Source organism: Phacochoerus africanus, chromosome 2, assembly GCF_016906955.1.
Source record: "Phacochoerus africanus isolate WHEZ1 chromosome 2, ROS_Pafr_v1, whole genome shotgun sequence".
Lineage (NCBI taxonomy): Eukaryota > Metazoa > Chordata > Mammalia > Artiodactyla > Suidae > Phacochoerus > Phacochoerus africanus.
In genome coordinates, this window is record NC_062545.1 from 2,904,481 (window position 1) to 2,921,802 (window position 17,322).

At 45.8% G+C, this 17,322-nt stretch overlaps 1 long non-coding RNA gene across 1 annotated transcript; it reads left to right on the forward strand.

The window, feature by feature from the left end:
• Window positions 1-578: 578 nt before the first annotated feature.
• Window positions 579-11,931, forward strand: LOC125121488 (uncharacterized). The gene is made up of 2 exons (XR_007133478.1): window positions 579-1,012; window positions 11,753-11,931. It is a non-coding gene; the product is annotated as an uncharacterized LOC125121488 (long non-coding RNA).
• The last annotated feature ends 5,391 nt before the right edge of the window (window positions 11,932-17,322 follow it).

Here is a 17,322-nt window from a genome sequence, read left to right on the forward strand (position 1 = left end):
CTGTTGCTTTCTAGGGTGATGAAAGATTATCTGACGACCTGTGATGTTAGAAGCCAGACCTACAAAGACACAGAGTCCGAGGCATGTAGCGAATGGGTCCAGAGAAGTAGTCTTGTCACCAGGAGGCTTCCAGAGTTATCAATAGCAAGGATTTCTGCCCTGGTCAGAGCATTACATTTGCTTTTGTCCCCATGATACAGTTCAGGCAATGTTGGAAAGATCAGATTGATGAGCCACTAAGTGACTATAGCTCTAAAAATAGGATTGTAAAGATAGCGTCCGATGGTTGGCAAACCGTGGCCTGTTTAGTTTGCCTCTTTCTGTCGAGCCCGCAAAATAAGAATGGCTTCTACATTCTCACAGGGTGGGAAATACCAGCAGGAGGAGGAGGAGGCAGAGCTGGAGGAAGAAGAGGAGCTGGAGGAGGAAGAGGAAGAAGGAGGTGCAGGAGCTGGAGGGGGGGAGGAGCAGCTGGAGGAGGGCGGGGAGATGGAGGAGGAGGAGAAGGAAGCGAAGGAGGAGGTACAGGAGATAAGAAGAACCAGAACAGCAAGAGCAGCCAGGAGGAGGAGGAGGCAGGAGCCTGAGATCCCTGGAAGCCTCACCTCCTTACTATTGGCCGGGGCGGAGGAAGCCCGCCTTCCGGCTGGAGAGCGCAGAGACCACGTTGCCAGAAGACTGGGGGTCTGTGCAGGGCCCCTGCGCTCTCCCCTCCCCTAATAGGGAACGCGGGGCGGGGCCTGGGGCAGCTGATCCAGGGTCCCAGCGAGCGAGGGTCCCTGAGGTGCCTGCACCCCCAGGCCAGGTGTAGGACCTACTGGGCGCCCTGCCCCGAGGGAGGGTGCGCGTTCACATCCTTGTTCATATCCTCGCGGGCAGACTTCAGGCGGGAACAAGGCTCTGACTCTGATTTCCTCTCTAAGGGACCTGGTCCATCAGAGAAGGCAGGTGTCAGGCCCGCCCGCCGTGCTTCCTGACGCAGCACAAAGAAGGGGAAGCTTGCATCATTAAGGTGGGCTTGTGGGGGAGGAACTCCCTTCCCATGTTTATTCCAGAAGAGAGAAATGTTTTAAACCGCGACAAATTGTCATGTCTGTGGGTACAGAGCCCTTCCCAGAAGAATGTGATTTACATTCACGCTTCTGCCGTTTGGCAGGAGCAGATTTTCTGTCATGTGTCATTGAAAACAGCTCTCTAACTCATCACAAGGTTGCAAACACATCCGTGGAGAGAATTGGAGTCTGTGTCACTTGTATTATTGCTTTTCAAGTGTCCACCCTTTCACCGCGAGGGAGGCTTAAAGCCTGGGAGGAGAAAGAGTCTGGCTAAGCCATGTTTCTAGGAAAAGAGAGCATAGCCAAATCGGTTTAAAAGTGTAAACTAACAAGTTTTATCTTTTGCTTTGGTATGTATTCACAAATGGACTATTTAAATCTATTTTCAAATGCAAGTGGTTTAAGTGCAAAAATCAGTTTGAGCAACTTTTTAAGTTGTAAATCTCAGTTGAACTGTTGGAAGTAAGATAAATATTGTTGGGGAAAGAAGCATTTCTGGTACTCCTCCTGTAGGCAGATAATGGGATTTGTAATCATTGAAGTATCAATAATATTAAATCTCGATTCCATAGAAATTAATGGTGCTTTGAGGTACATTCTGAATGGAAATAAGCCAAAACATTCTATTTACTTGTTTTAGAACTGAAAATGTATATTACATTTAAATTAGCCGTATTTTCAAACACTGTTGTAATTTAAGAATACACAATCCTGGAGTTCCCATCATGGCACAGCGGAAACGAATCTGACTAGGAACCATGAGGTTGCAGGTTTGATCCCTGGCCTCGCTTGGTGGATTAAAGATCTGGCTTTACCGTGAACTGTGGTGTAGGTTGCAGACGTGGCTTGGATCTGGCATTGCTGTGGCTCTGGCATAGGCCAGCAGTTTCAGCTCGGATTAGATCCCTAGCCTGGGAACCTCCATATGTCATGAGTGCGGCCCTAAAAAAGGACACAAGACCAAAAAAGAAAAAAAAAAAAAAAGAATACACAATTCATGAGTGGGGACAAGGAATATATGGGAACTCTGCGTTTTCTGTTCAAGATTTTTGCTAATTTAAAACTGCTCTAAAAAATACATTTTATTGAGGAAAAACCATGTCCAAGTTTGATCCCACCTTCCATAGAATTCCTATCCATGATGAGACCATCGTGGTTAAAAAATTCCTATGGCTTCTAATATGTGGGATTCAAATTTATGTCGTTCAGTCTGTATTTTCTTATACCACCCTGGTATTGTTGGATTACAAGGTTATTTTCCTTTTTGGAGCATTAAGTGAATTTATTTCAATGGGGTTCCTGTATTTATGGAGCCTCATCCCTCAGTTGGGAGCAGGGGATAGGTGCCTCCCTAAGAAAGCAGAAGTTAGGAGGGACGACATCCCGAGACACAGATATCACAACTTAGAGTAAGTGGGTACGTCGGGCTGTTAGATCCAGAGGTGGAAGTGATGTCTAAACTGGCCTTGAAAGATGGGGAGCATTTAATGGTATCGATTTGGGAAGGATGGGGAGATTGGCCTGGAAGTTCTGGCTTTGCCTGTTCTCATGACAGATTCCAAACTTCTCTGTGCTTTGCTGAAATGACACACAAAACATCTGACTGGCTCTCCTCCCTTCATGTGATGCAGGGAGCACATAGATTTACACGTGTAGAGGCCAAAGTCTTACTCCAGCGTTTGCTTTGATCCTGAATGTCCACCGAATCTTAGGTATGGAGATTGTGCTCAGGTGTGTAGCAAATACTCTGCAGCCGTCCTCTTCCTGCTTCTTTGCTGCTGGCAGAATCTCAGTGTGTTTACCTCCCAAGTGTCCGGGGACCATGGCTGCCTTCTAGTCAGGGCTGAATCATCATTGACCTAAGACAACCATGGCCATTCAGTTCCCCATTAGCAATAGTTCAGCAATGGCCATGTAACCCAGGCCCAGCCTCTGTGGCAGGACATGGCTGCTGGGAAAATGGTTTTTTTCCAAAATAAAATGAAGTTTGGGGTGAGAGCCGTGACCCTCTTCCTCCCTGGGCTGAGTGCAGTGCTGGAAGTACCGCTGCCATCTTGCTGCCATGGAAGGAAATCCAGAAGAATTTCAGCAAAGCCCTGCCTTTGAGCTGCTGAGTGAGCCAACCTTGGAACTACCCAACCCTGAGACTGCTTATGTGAGAAGCTAAATTCCAACTATTTAAACCACTTTTCATGACACACTCTGCTACCTGTAACTGAGAATATCCTATCAACAAGGAACCTGGACAAGAGAGATGACTCTTCGAAGATCCTCAAATGGTAAAGACAGGAGTGGCCATGTCAGTTAACAAAGGACATTATTTTCATTTATTGTCATGACAGTATGGTTGGTTCACATCCCACAGAGCAAGTTAATATTTAATTCGTTTGACAACCACACAGAAGAGATAGAATTGTTAGTAACTGCTGAAGACCAAAAGGAATCCATGTTTGGTTTTGTTTTCTTGTTGCTACACTCTTTTAACCCAGAGCCGTGCCACATCACGTTCAATAGAGACGAGAGTTGAGACTACGTGTGGATATGGCACAAAGCAGAAAAGAGAGGCAGCAGGAGGAAAGTGTTGGTGCTTCTTGTTTTCTTTTCTTTTTGTCATTCGCTTTGGCTGCTGTGTTGTCGTGTAAGATGTAGCCAACAAAAAGGCTTGGCCTTAAATTCCGGTTTTGAATCTGCGTACTTACTGACCCAGTTATAGTGAAAGAGAACATGTGGAACTCAACTTGGAATTAGGTCATAGAGTCTCATGACGCTTGACAGACATCTTTTTTGGTGCTGGCAGATTTTGCAGAAACATGTTTGGATCAACAGATTGCAAATTAGAAACTGGCACTGGTTCCCACAATTGCTGACCACCTTTTTAAAGAACATTTAAAGCGGAATCATTATACATTCCCAAATTATTGTTCCCATAGCAGTGCTAACACAGCCACCTTATGCGAAAGTAACTGCTCATTGATTCTTATTGTTTACATCTCAATTTAAAGACTAGTGTTTCAGGCCGAATGGCACGGCTAGACAAAACTTCTTTTTCTGCTGGACTCCTACATTTTAACTCCAGGATTGTCTTAGATTTGGGATTGTTTTGGAAGTACAACCAGAAATAGGAATTAAAAACAATGACCATCAAAATGTGAAAGGTGCCCATGGCTTTGAACCCCAGTGTCTGAACAGACAGAGTGAGGTACTGCAGAGGCAAGAATGCTGAAGAAGCTTCGAAGTATGCTCATGGCCGTGACCTAGGCTCATAGCAATAACCTTGGCTTGTAGGGAAGCAAAAGCTAGCCCAGTGAGGCAGCATTGTGGCCTCTGATTTTATGTGCAATGTCCTGAGCACTCAGCGTGCAGGAGCCTTTTAGGACTGGCCGAGTCACTGGAAATAGAAATCAAGGAGGATGTCACAGTACTTGGTACTTGGCAGGGGAGGTGCCTTCCACCTTCCTGGGTCCTGTAGTGTTGCTGCTTCTCTGCTGCAGAGAAAACATAGCCTGAAGTGTGACAAGCTCCAGCAGGGGTGAGAAGGCTCCCTGCCTTCTTTAGCCCTCTGTGATTTGTAACTGCTCATTCTACCCTTCACATGGAATGTAGGGTCTGTATCAGGTTTTAGGATTTCATTATATTTTCTTGTCTTATTCTCAAATTATTTCTCATTCTTTTATACTTATTTAAAAGTCCCCTGGTTGGCTTCTCTAACCATTACAATTTGAGAGATGAGGCCCTGTCTTCTCCCATAGGACTCAGTCTTACACTATCTTGGGGACCCGAGAGGCCAGGCCTCCTCCTCTAAGCCTGGTTCGCACATTTTGGTTGAATTTGAGCAGTGAGAGGACACATTTTCCTTTTGCAAAACCAAGTTGGCTTTGGACACGCTCTGCAATTGTACGTTTTCAACTTGGAGCTCCGTGCTCTTTGTTAAAAGCCCCCTTTGGGTTAATTATCAAGTGCCTAAATTATATTTGGTTATTTTAGAAGAAAAATATGCAATAAGACAATATGTCTGTGCCTGGAAATCAGCTTACTGACATTCCATTCTCTAAATTAGACTTTTTCTCTACAAACATCCTGACCACATCTGTCATTCAAACAAACCAGTTGTGAGAGGCATTGGGAAAAAGCATGGAATCCTTTCTAGGTTTCTGTGCTAAACATAGCCCCTCTGCTCCTATAAGTGTCTCTTCCACACCTGTGTGTGTATGAGACCTTCTTTTATGAGATCACATACTCATGGAAATATTGATAGAATGAAACCAAGACGGGAGTACTGTCCTGTATTTTGGCTCTGCCACGTGGTTTGTGGAAGGAGAAACCGGCCTTTCATGGTTCCTGCATCTCATCCTCTTTTCCCGGAGTGGCTCCTGATGCCTGAGTTGGTGACGGTAGGGCTGGACATCGTCCATCCCACCCTCTCCCTCAGGGCCTTTGTGCAACTGCTGCAAATCCACCCAAGATGCCATGTCTTCCTTTGGCATCTGTTCTGCAGCTGGGAGACTCTCCATGGCATAACACAAAGGGCGATCCGGTTCGTGTTGGAAAGCCCTTGAAGATGAAAGCTGCCTTAACAAGGTCAAATCCTGGAAACTTATTTATGAAATGTCCTCATAACTCTTCATGAAGCGGCACTGGGTACATCAATCCTCTAAGGCTTGGAGGCAACTGTGAGATGTGGAAATTACTCAGGAGGAAATGTCCGTTTGTTTTCCAAGTTAGTTTAGCTCATTGGTGACATCATAAGATCACTGTCACCTAGGCAATGGAACATGTTGCTATGGGAACTGCAAAGCTGATAACGCTGCTTCAAAATGTTGACAATTGGAAAAGCCTCTCTTTTTTTCCTAAGTCATGCCCATAGGGATGCATGTTTTGTTTAAAACATTAACGTTTAAAGTTTGTTCATATAAACTATTTGGAAGCAAATAATTTGTGTCTCTTAAAATATTTAGAATATCGAAATTTGGGGAAAAGTATAACCATCTAGCTGCATTAAAAGCTCTTGTGTGCTGGAACTCTCACAGGCCTGATGGAGCCAGCGTTGTTATAAAGAAGATATAAAATCTCCCTGCAAAGCCAAGAGAAACACAGCCATGTGGACTGGCCCATCTCATTCATGTCTTATCCTGGATTCAGGCCACTGATGAATGGTTTATGCACAGAGTCTTGGTGCATTTCTTTTAGGTTTCACTTTCATCTCCTGAGAGTTCCTGCTTTCACAATGTAGGTTATAGAACCATGACAGTCTCTTCATGAAACCATGACTACAGCCACATGCCATACGCCCCCAGGTTTGTATCATTCCACACACACGGACGTGTGCACATGTGTGTACGAGTGCACGGGTGTACACATACATAGAGTCAGTCCTCACTGTCATGTAGTTGGGTTCCGTGGTCACCACAAACATGGAATCAGTGAACACTGAACCACTGCACCCACTGGAAAATCGGGGTTCGGTTCCTGCCAGCCTTTGGTCACACTTTTTTGTCTATTGATAAATACAAAAACTTGTTTTATGTGTGTTTCTGTTTAAAGACACCTTATTTAATATACACTGTTGTTTCATTGACACTGAACTCACAGCCAATTGCACTGTAATCCTATGTGTAAACAAAATGTATCTAACCAATGTATTTTCCCCATAAAGTCCTAGACAACACCTCAGCGCCAAACACGGGGGCCATTTGAAAAACTTAAATCACACACACGCACACCACAAAAACGTGGGGAAATGTGGCACCAAATAGACCAGAGAAGGGGCATTTGCTTACAGTATGAGCTGAAACAAGAAGGCAGAGTTTCACTTTGTTCAGCCTCAGCTGGAAACGCATGTGTTGGGAGACAAATTTTTCTCTTCTCTGTGTGTGGCCACATGTGAGCAAAAGCCCCACAAGCCCTGCCTTGGGGTGACAAATGCGTCTTAGTGAGTAGGCGAATTCACAGATGCGGAGTCTGTGACAGATGAGGACCAACTGTATGTGTGTGTATATGACATCGATAACATCTTCCCACCGGCTGGAAGATCTGGCGGTGAACCACGTGGAAGCCAGGGCAGACCTCTGCCAGAGAGAAAACACCACACACTTCCTGTCCCTTGAGCACTGCCTTCTTCTGAGCACTCCGGCAGTGAGCTCCCCGCTCCCTGGCTCCTCAAGCACTGGCTTTTATCCTCCTCACAAGCACCTACCGTGCGTGTTGGAGTGATGCTTTCTCCGGGGCCCCGTGTCCAGGGCAGTTCTCTGCAGCTAGTGGGTGAGCCACGCGTGAGAAGATCTGCAACACGGAAATGCTTGTGTCAGGAGGCTGGAGGTGGGCAAGGCTCATCTGAAAGATGTTATTGGCCTGTCTCCCTTCCCTGTGGTTTTCTTTTTGTCTGGTTTACTGGCTGCCCCAGCCATCGTGCAGATGACAGAGGAATGAATTAGCAGTCTAGAGACTGTGCCAGGTCTTGCCTTGTACAACCAGGTAGGAGTTGCTCTTCAAGTCCTCATCTGTAGAACAAGGTCCTTTGTTTAGGGAAATTCTATGATTCTAAAGTCCTTTTTGAAAAAAAAAATTAATAATGTAATTCTGAGAAACTCGGATGGAATTGTGTAACAAGGTACTTGCATGCTCTTTTAGAAACCCTGTTCTTATCACTTTTCCCCCCCTTAGGGCTGCACCCACGGCTTATGGAGGTTCCCAGGCTAGGGGTCGAATCAGAGCTGTAGCCACCAGCCTATGCCACAGCCACATCTGCAGCCCACACCTCAGCTCACGGCAATGCAGGATCCTTAACCCACTGAGCGAAGCCAGGGATCAAACCTGTGTCCTCATCGATGCTAGTCAGATTCGTTTCCACTGGGACGTTGGGAACTCCAGGAGCCCCATTCTTTATGAAAGTATTCAGGAGATAATCCAGTATGTGCTTTTTATGTTCTCCATTTAAAAGTTGACTCATTTGAATAAAAATTTTTTTGATGGTTTTTATGAATGTTTTGGGTTTTCAGAGCTAAATGAATTTTCGAGTTGTGATGGCATCACAATTCTTAAAAATTGTTTAATAGCATTAACATTAGGTAGGCCGTTTTGTGTGGGTTTTTAGTAACTGAAAAAGTATAGGTTGTCAGCAGCACTCTGAAGCATGTACTGCCCGTAGTGCACTCTGTTAGTCGCTATAATTATACTGGTTCTAGACACAACAGCACTCTCAGTTTTCAGTTGATGAAACCAAGGTTCATAATGGCTAGGATGTCTGCTCCACTATTCAAATCCAAGTATCCAGGTCCCATAACCTACATTCTTTTCCTTTGGCTTTGCAAAGTATAACACACTAAATATGCATTAGATTTTATTAGCAAAACTTGGAACTTAATTGTTTGCAATTTTTAACTCCAGTGTAGTTATAAGATCTAGTATATGGGAATAAAGAAATTGAGGAAGTAAACTTATTTTACTAGGAACCAAAGCTTCATCCCTTTTGCAGAACAAAATTAGACTTCGAAAAAAAAAAAAAACCCAAAAACAAAAAACCCCCAAGATGTTATTAAAAGAAGCTTTCACATATAGTTTTTATTCTGGTAGTATTGCTTTTAAGCTGGTAGACGCTATATATGTTAGTTGCCTTGTGACTCTCACAAGCGAAAAGCACTGTACTTAGCAAATTTGTCAGCAATTTATTTAGATGCCGTTTGACTATCTGATGAGCAATCAAAACATTCCCATCTGTTCCTCAGGGAGAGTCTGAATGTAAACACATCATTCCTTCTGTTCAGCTCCTGGGCACCCTCTCTAACTTTCTGAGTCTTCTGCCCAAGTTGCTTACCGTGTCACCGACATCCCACTCATGAAAGGGTCAGCACTTCCTTGAGTGCTGCTCGCCACTGGTCACCTTTCTCTCCCAGTCAGGACTGTCCTGTCACATCGCTTCACATCACCTTTCACTCACCAAGTGTTTATGGAGCATTCAGCTCACGCCAGACACTATTCAAGGTACTGGGCACACAGCAAAGAGGAAACTAGAGTAAAATCCCTGCCTGGGGCTTACATTCTGGTGGAGAAAAGAGAAAATAAACAAGAGATGGGGACTGGGTGTTGCTGGTAGACCCAGCAGTGTGCGCCAGAGAGGGACCAGGAGGAGGAAAGGCCACCTGAGTGGATGAGACTGCCGGGGCACAGGAAGCTGGGGACCAGGGAGGGAGGGGTGGGAACGGTGCTGCCTTGGGGGACAGAGCACAAGCGGGAAGAGGACTGGAGGGGGCAGGTGCAGGGAGGGACTGCAGGTGGCAGGTACGGGGAAGGACTGTGAGCGGCAAGAGGCCCTGGGCTAGTGGCCCACGTGGGACCTGTCCAGCAGCAGGAAGCAGAGGGTAACCGCTGCGGGTAGAGTTGGGGATGGGCCGAGGGAGCTGGACACGGCAGCTTCCAGCAGTAGCCACAGAGACCACGTGGAGGTTGCTTTCCTGACCCTTTCCAGTCGGGCCGCATCAAGGGTCCTCCTGCCCGCGTGGCTCGCTCCCAGAGAAGGAGAGGAAAGCATTATCCTTTCACCGGAAGACAGAGGGCCGTGAGCTCCAAGCACGCACTCTGCGGCCAGGTGGGCCTGGGAGCTCCACAGGGTCTCCTCAGTCCACGGGGGGGGGGGGGGGGGGGGGGGGGCGGGGCCTCCGCGGGCGGGGCGGGGCCTCCGCGGGCGGGGCGGGGCCGCGCGGCTCACACCCAATCCTGGCGCAGCCTCGCTCACCGCCCGCCGCCATCTTGAATCGCGGTGTCGCTCGGTCTGCGCTTCCTCAGGAACCCGAGTCGGTGTCCCGCGCAGCCTTCCCGAGCTGGGGTCTGCAGTGCAGCGCGGGGCCTCTGCAGGGCGCCCTGCGAGCAAGTGAAACCCGGCCAAGCGCAAAGGAAAAGAAAAGGTAGACTTTGCTTTATTCCCCGGACTCTGTACTTTTATGGCCCGGGAATTGTTAATGGGCTTTGCTGGTGACAGTTGAGCTGCTGAGGAGAAGAACGAGGCCTGAGGGGGGACAGAGGAGTCCTGGGCATCAGGACAGCCAGCAGGGAGCAGGCGGTGGTGCGGAGGGAGAGGGGGCGGTGGGGAGGACGGAGATGAGATGGGAGGGCGGCGGTGAGGTGGGGAGGACGGAGATGAGATGGGAGGGCGGCGGTGAGGTGGGAGGACGATGATGAGGTGGGAGGATGGCGGTGATGAGGTGGGAGGATGGCGGTGATGAGGTGGGAGGATGGCGATGATGAGGTGGGAGGATGACGGTGATGAGGTGGGGAGGACGGCGATGAGGTGGGAGCGTGGAGATGGGGTGGGAGGATGGCGCAGTTGAGGTGAGAGGGCGGTGATGAGGTGGGAATAAGGTGGGAGGAGGGTGATGAGGTGAGAGGACAGCTAGAGGAAGTGGAGCAGGGACTGACAGCAGGGCCAGCAGTGAGAGGGCTGACACACAGCGCAGGAGTCTTGACAGGGGTCGTGTTTGAGAGGAAATCCTTCAGGAAGGAGAGGAGTTAGTTTGGTGTCATTCAGACGGGCCCAATTATGGTGGATGGAGGAAGTTATCAGCACTACTGTACATAAGAGAGACAACCAATCAGCATCTTTTAAAAACCTATAATGGAAAAGAATCTGGAAAAGAATAGATATACACATGCAGGGGTAAAACTGAATCACTTTTCTACACACCTGACACAACATTGGAAATCAACTCTACTTCAATAAAAAAAGAAGTTATTCAGGAGAGGACAGGAGCAGAGTAATAATTATATTATTGTGGGGACAATTGCCGACTTCCAGCCCCCTTTGGTGCTGGGCTCCTCCTTATTCCTGTCACAGGTGTGAATGCATCTGACTCTCCGCCCAGAGGTGACTGTTGCTAGAATGTACATGTTAAGGAGGCTGTGACTCTTTAAAAGGAATTTTTCCCAGGTGTCCCCAGGGTCTCAGGCCTGGGTTGCCAAGAGCAGTCATGAGGGACCAACTCTAGCAAAAGCCCTGGGACTGAGAGGGCCTGCATCAGCTTCCACTTGGAGCCGTGGAGGTGGCCAGCTACAAATGCCTTTTAAATGTTGCTCCCAACACTTCTGTAACTTATCAGGCCATTGCTTCAGGTAATTTTATCTTGAAGCCATTTTCCATTTTATTTCTTATTTGCCTGAAGGGATAATGTCCTCGTTAAGCAGACAGGAGCTGACAAGGTGAGTGATCATAAAAATGTATTATAACTTTGTAAAAGTTCTCACCCAGCACCCTCCCATCACCAACTCAAGACCTATTCTTGGAGTAATTAAAATCCTATGATAACTGAAAAGCATCTCTTCTCTCCTTTTTCTTCCTCTGGCTGGTCCTGACCAGAGGGCCCTAGTGAGAGTGGCTCTGATAAAGTCAGGATCTTCTTCAGAACCTGCAGCATAATTCATTTTACCCAGAATGGATGTGGAGCCTCCCGGTGCTTCCAAATTGGGCTGCACCAACTCTGAGACTTTTGTGTTCCGTTTTCTCAATGCTCCAATGAATTATCGAGACAAAGCTTTGTGTCAAGATAGAGAAGCAGCATTTTTCAGACTTGCATTTCTGGCTGGGAAACAGGAGCCCAAATCCTAAATGTGTCTATTTGGTCAGCTTTCAGTTCAAACAGCTATTTTGGAAATGCAGAGTTTGCAGAGCCTGGTGCCTCTCCTGAAGTTTAAATCTGCACTGTTGTCACCAGTTACAGGCTATGGCAGATGGCTTGCGGTGTGTAGAGGAGGACGATGGACAAGGAATCGACGAGAGAAAAGAGCAGCGCGCATCCTGGTTCAGCAACTCCAAGTTGCCATTAAAAGTGTATAATTTAACCAGACTCTATCCTTAAAAATCCATGCTCAATTAAAAGCTGTTTCCAGTCAATGGGTTGTGACACAGAGTTTCTATGTTCTAGGGACACCTTCTACCCTTTAGACAGACTGCCTTTCGCCCTGAGAAATGGCATCTAAAGCCCCACTGTCAGCTAAAAGTGTGTAACTTACATTGGTGGCACCTCCAGGTTTCATGGCATTTCCTGTCTCTTCACCATGTATAGGCTGTGCATTAAAACTTCCGAATTCCTTTTTTCTATTCTCAAGGGTTCCCGCACCCCAGTTGACAATGGAATCCACAATTATAATAAGCAACTTCCAAACGAAATTAAGGGCCCTACTTTCATTATAACCATTGCTCTTTTCCTTGTAATTCTTCAAAATGGCCCAAGACATTTTAAGTCTGCCATGTGACTGTTCTCTTTGGCTTCTATGCAGAAAACAATGCCTTCTGGTTTCGTCATCTGCTGCAAATGGACCTATTCCCCTCTCATTTCTCAACCCAAGCTGTGAACCTGTTGCTGGTGATGATTTGTAGTCTGAGCTCTCTGGGGTCCAGAGAGAGCTCTGCAGGTGCCTGTCAAATGTTCCACCTGAGAAAGACCAAGCCAAACTAAATCAAGCACCAAGGCTTGACTCACCTTTCCAAGTTCTGCAGCAGAACAGCACCCCCTCCCCCACCAGGAACAGAACCTCCCATCAACAGCTTCATCCCTCCCCCTGGTTTTCTCCCAATAATTTTTGTGAGGATTGCCTGGGGCTGCCAACTTTCATCTGACTTGGCTCATTCCTCCTCTCCCAGCTATTTGCTGAAATACAGGGCTTCCTCCCCCTCTTGTTAGAACAAAACTTATTAGGAAGTTGACCCTAGTCTTCTGAGGCTTCCTCATGTTGTCCCAAGGGCTGTCAGGTAATTTGTTAGTTTGTTAGTTTAAGCGGCAGAGCTAAAAGCTTTTCTCTAACCAACTGACTGGTTTCCCCTCTGCCTCTGAGCAAGCTTCATTCTAGAGTCAGAGATGTCCAGGCACAGCCTGCTGAGTTCATTAGTGTCTTAATTTTGGAAACTTCACTGGGTTTTCCTGCATCTCTGCCAGAAGATGAGCCTCATTGACACATGAGGACTTCCGTGCCTCGCTGCTCAGCACCACTGTGCTGCTGGGCTGGAGCCCCCATCCCCACATCCATGCTTACTTTTCCAGTCTCACTGGTGAAGAAATAGGATGAGGAAGAAGGAAAGAATCAGAGGCAAGGAACATGGTCTAACGGGACAGTCTATAAGCCTGAACGTCTGAGTGTCACCTCCTTTTATGCAAGTTTCACAGCTGAGAAACTGAGCCCACCCAATCCTTGTTTTGTCTTCACACCACAAGGCTGGGATGGGCAGAGTGCCATCAGGAGAGAGCATGGCTCCCACCCTGGAGAACCCCTCTAAAGTTGCTTGCACCAAAGTCTAGTTCCAATAGCATGTGGCCCATGGAAAATGCAGCTGCCATTAGTAACTGAGGTTCTCAGACAGCCTTGCCCTCACGTCCTAGCTCCTAGCACATGCTCCTTCCTGGTTCGCCCACCACAAACCATGTGACACCTCTGAAGAAACAGATACGTGATGACTGACATCCTGAGTCTCTGCCCACGACAAGTAGGCCCCTGCAGTCACTGGGCCACAGTTCTTCCCCCAGTGAAGGACCCTGCAGGCAATGGAGCTCCATGGCTTACAGCAGGATTTTGGCCCCCATCACTAATGGTGTCCCACTAAGTATGTGCCAAGAAGACACCTGTTAAGCCTAAAGCCTAATTCGATATGTGGAAGATCCATCTTCACATAAGACCTCAGACTGGTGACAGTTTGGTTTACAGAGAGGGTCACAGTCCCAGAGGAGAGATCTACCCAGGAAGGGCGCTCAATGAGGAAGACAGCTTTATCCCCTTAATGCTGCAGTATCCACCCTTGACCTTCATGGTCCACTTTGGCCTCAGGCTTTCTCCCAGGGTTTAAGTGAGTGTGTGGGTGTTGTCATACACCTCTCCTAGGTCTTAAGTGTACAACCAACATCCTCACTAGATGAAATTACTTTGTGTAGTGAAGGTGTTTGGCTTTGGGTAAAAGGCTTAAACTTTCTTCAAAGCATCAACATTACGGTACTCTGGAAATTGGATGGTAGAGGTGGTGTTTCCTTTTATACAGAAAGTAGGCACATACTATTACATAAAAGTTCACAGGGTGGTTAGTAAAATAATGAAAAATGTGAAATATCTATATCTAAAAAGGATAAAAGAGTTTAGCCACATATGTGAAAGAAGAGCTAAAAAACACACAAAAACCTATTAATTAGTTGACAGAAATTATTCTTTGGCAGTCATTGTTCCATAGAAGTCTTTGAATGGGTAAATTTTGAGCTGATGGAAAAGGGAAGAAAGATAGAACATGACTCATAGGGTTAAATTCTTTTAGGATAATATTCCATGGATACGCACAAATGAAGTACTAAGTGAAAAAAATAAGTGAAATTAGTGGAAACTTAGACATTCTCACTTAGAGAAAAAGTGAGGCATAAAAATAGTACTTTTTTCATATACATTTACACTCGTTTGTTTAATAATCTGGAGTATAGGAGGTCCTTGCCATCCAAGAAGACTTGGAACCTGGGAAAACCCCCCTTAGAGAGATTCTTCCTAAATCAGGGACCAAAATGGTATCATAAAATAGGGAAAAAATATTGAGTGAGAATTTTATTTTGAAAAATTAAAACATGTCATTACATCTTATATTCTAAAAATTTAGGTATTAATTTCATTTGTGAGTTCTTTTCCTTACTCTTGGCCAATGACCTTCCTTCATAGCTTATTGCAAAAAATAGACTCAATCATGGAAACTTCCTTATTTCTTCCCCAGCTTGCACACATCCACACTCAGAGAGGTCCCTTCATTCCCTTCTGTTAAGACACATGAGATCCCCTTACCCCTCCTCTGGCGTTCAGGACCCCACCCCCCTCTTTTCCCAAGGACTTTGTCTTGCAGTCCCTCTCCTCTTTATCTTCACTTATTCCCTGTACTTGATCATGCCCTTCAGCATAAAACATTGCTCTTGTATCTTTCATCTTTGATAAGACAACCCTCCTGAATCCCATAATCACCTCCAACTACTTCTTCCCTCTCTACTCCACTTGGAGGAAGATATTTCCATCCCCATGTCCTCAGCCTGGACTGTCCCCTAGCCCATTGCTTCAGCTCTCATCTTTGGAGGCATCCTTATGAAGCTCCCTTGTGACCCCATCTTCCACATCCAGGGCTCACTTCTCAGTCTTCTTCTCAACTCATCATTTCAACATAGTTGACCACTTCTTCCTTTAAGTGTACTCTTCTCATGTTTCGGTAACACCTCACCTCCTATTTCCTCGATTTCCTATCTATTGTTCTCAGTTTTCTCTCTTTGCTAAATTTTGGGGTACTCAACCCTTTTCAATATTTACACTTTCTCCCCAGGGGATCGCATCCAAAATAACAGTTTTAAATATTATTTTTGTGAAAATAACTTCTAAAATTTTACCTCCACCCTTCATCTTTTCAACGAGTATAAGAATATGACATGCAAGGTTTTCTGGACCTTTCCACATGAATGCCACACTTAATATGTCCAAAGGAGGATTCTTTTTCTCTTTCAGGCTTGTATATCTCAATAAATGGCACTAAATCTCCATCCAAAACTAGTAACCATCTCTGATCTCTCTCATTCCTTTACCTGTAACAATCAAACCTTAAAGAAATCCTGTTGTCTTTGCTTCCAAAGTCAATCCTAAATCCATTTACTTCTCTCCATTTCCAGTACCAAAAGCCTTGCCTTGTCTGACTTCTATCTGAAGTAGCCTTCCTTCTGGTTTCTGTTCTTTTTCTTGTCCTATCACAGCGTAGTCAGAGCACTCAGGGACATTTTTTTTGGAGATGGAAACCATATGAAACTCCACTGATTAATATTCTCCAATGGGATCCCAAGACACAAGAATGAATATTCAAACTCTTTACCTTACTCCTTGCTATAAAATTCTACAAAAACTGGACCCCCCCTAATTCATCAACATTCTGTAACTCTCCATCACCCTACTTCAGGTTTACTTAGCAAGTACAGCAACGGGACTTGGTAATGAGTTAAACATAGGACATGAGGAAGGAGTGCCAAAATGACCTGGGTTTCTGCCTTGCTCGATTTGATAGGGTGTTAGTGACATTGACGCTTGTTGCTGTAAGAAATAGGCCACCCAAAACGCTCAAATACAATAGAATTTTATTTCTGATTCACATAAGGTGTGTTCCTAATCCAGGCAGATGTCCCCTGCTCAAAGATTCAGGGACCCAGGCCCCTTTCCTCCGAGTCCGCCACCCTAAGATCTCATATTACCTGCACTCAGACTATGGAAGAAGAGAGTGTGGAGAAAGCACATGTGCTTGTAGGTCTTGGTCCAAAAGTGAATGTGAGTGTTTCTGCTCACATCCCACTGACAAGGGCCAGGTGTGAGGCCACCACTGGATGCAAAGTAAAGCTGGAAAATACCATCTTTGGTGGGAAGGCACTTTCCAGAACTCTCTTCTAGGCATGGAGGACACAAATTCCAGTGATCATCCAGCTAGCTCTGTCACAGATAACCGTCTCTGACACAGAACATGGACACTGCAGAGAGCCAGTTTTGTGAGTGAGCATCATGGGTTCATGTGACAGCAAGCAAGGTGCAAGAAAAAGCACATATTTTGGGGTGAACTATCTATGCATTTGATGCCAAAACTCACCAGTCAATTTGGGTAAAAAGCAAGTAGTCAACTGATGGTTGGACTAATTTTCAAAGGAAATGATTCATTTCCCAGAAGCTGTTTTGCTTCTTATCTATTTCAGCATCACATAAGTTCAACCACTGGAGTTCAGATTCAAATCATGGCATACATTCTGTGGATCTCAGAAACTAGAGCAGCAGTCAGAGGGAGGGACATGTGATTAAGACGGAGTGGGCTGTCCTGAACAAAGATTCTGGAAAGACCATGAGCTTATAAGACAGAAGTGGAATCTGCATATGTGGGTCAATGCAGTCAATGAATTGAAAAAGGGCCTTTCTTTGTTTTATTCAATTCGGAAATAAATATTGATCACTATTTCCTACAGCTCACGCAAGTGATGGAGGGAAAAAGGTGATTGAGACTATTTGGAAAGCCACTTTGACAAGGGAATGTATGAATATCTCTAGATACTCAGACTTTAACAATGAATATCAGATCAGCTAATATCATTGCACAATTTTATGTGACAGGACTGTACTTAGTAGTGGGAACAAATAAAATGAGAAAAACACATCCACTCCGGGGAATTATACCACCTGGTGGAGAGGTAGCAAGAAAAGTTGATTATCTTAATGGCCTCTGCTAATTTCTAAGGCCAGGTGAGAAGGCCTGAGCAGAGCA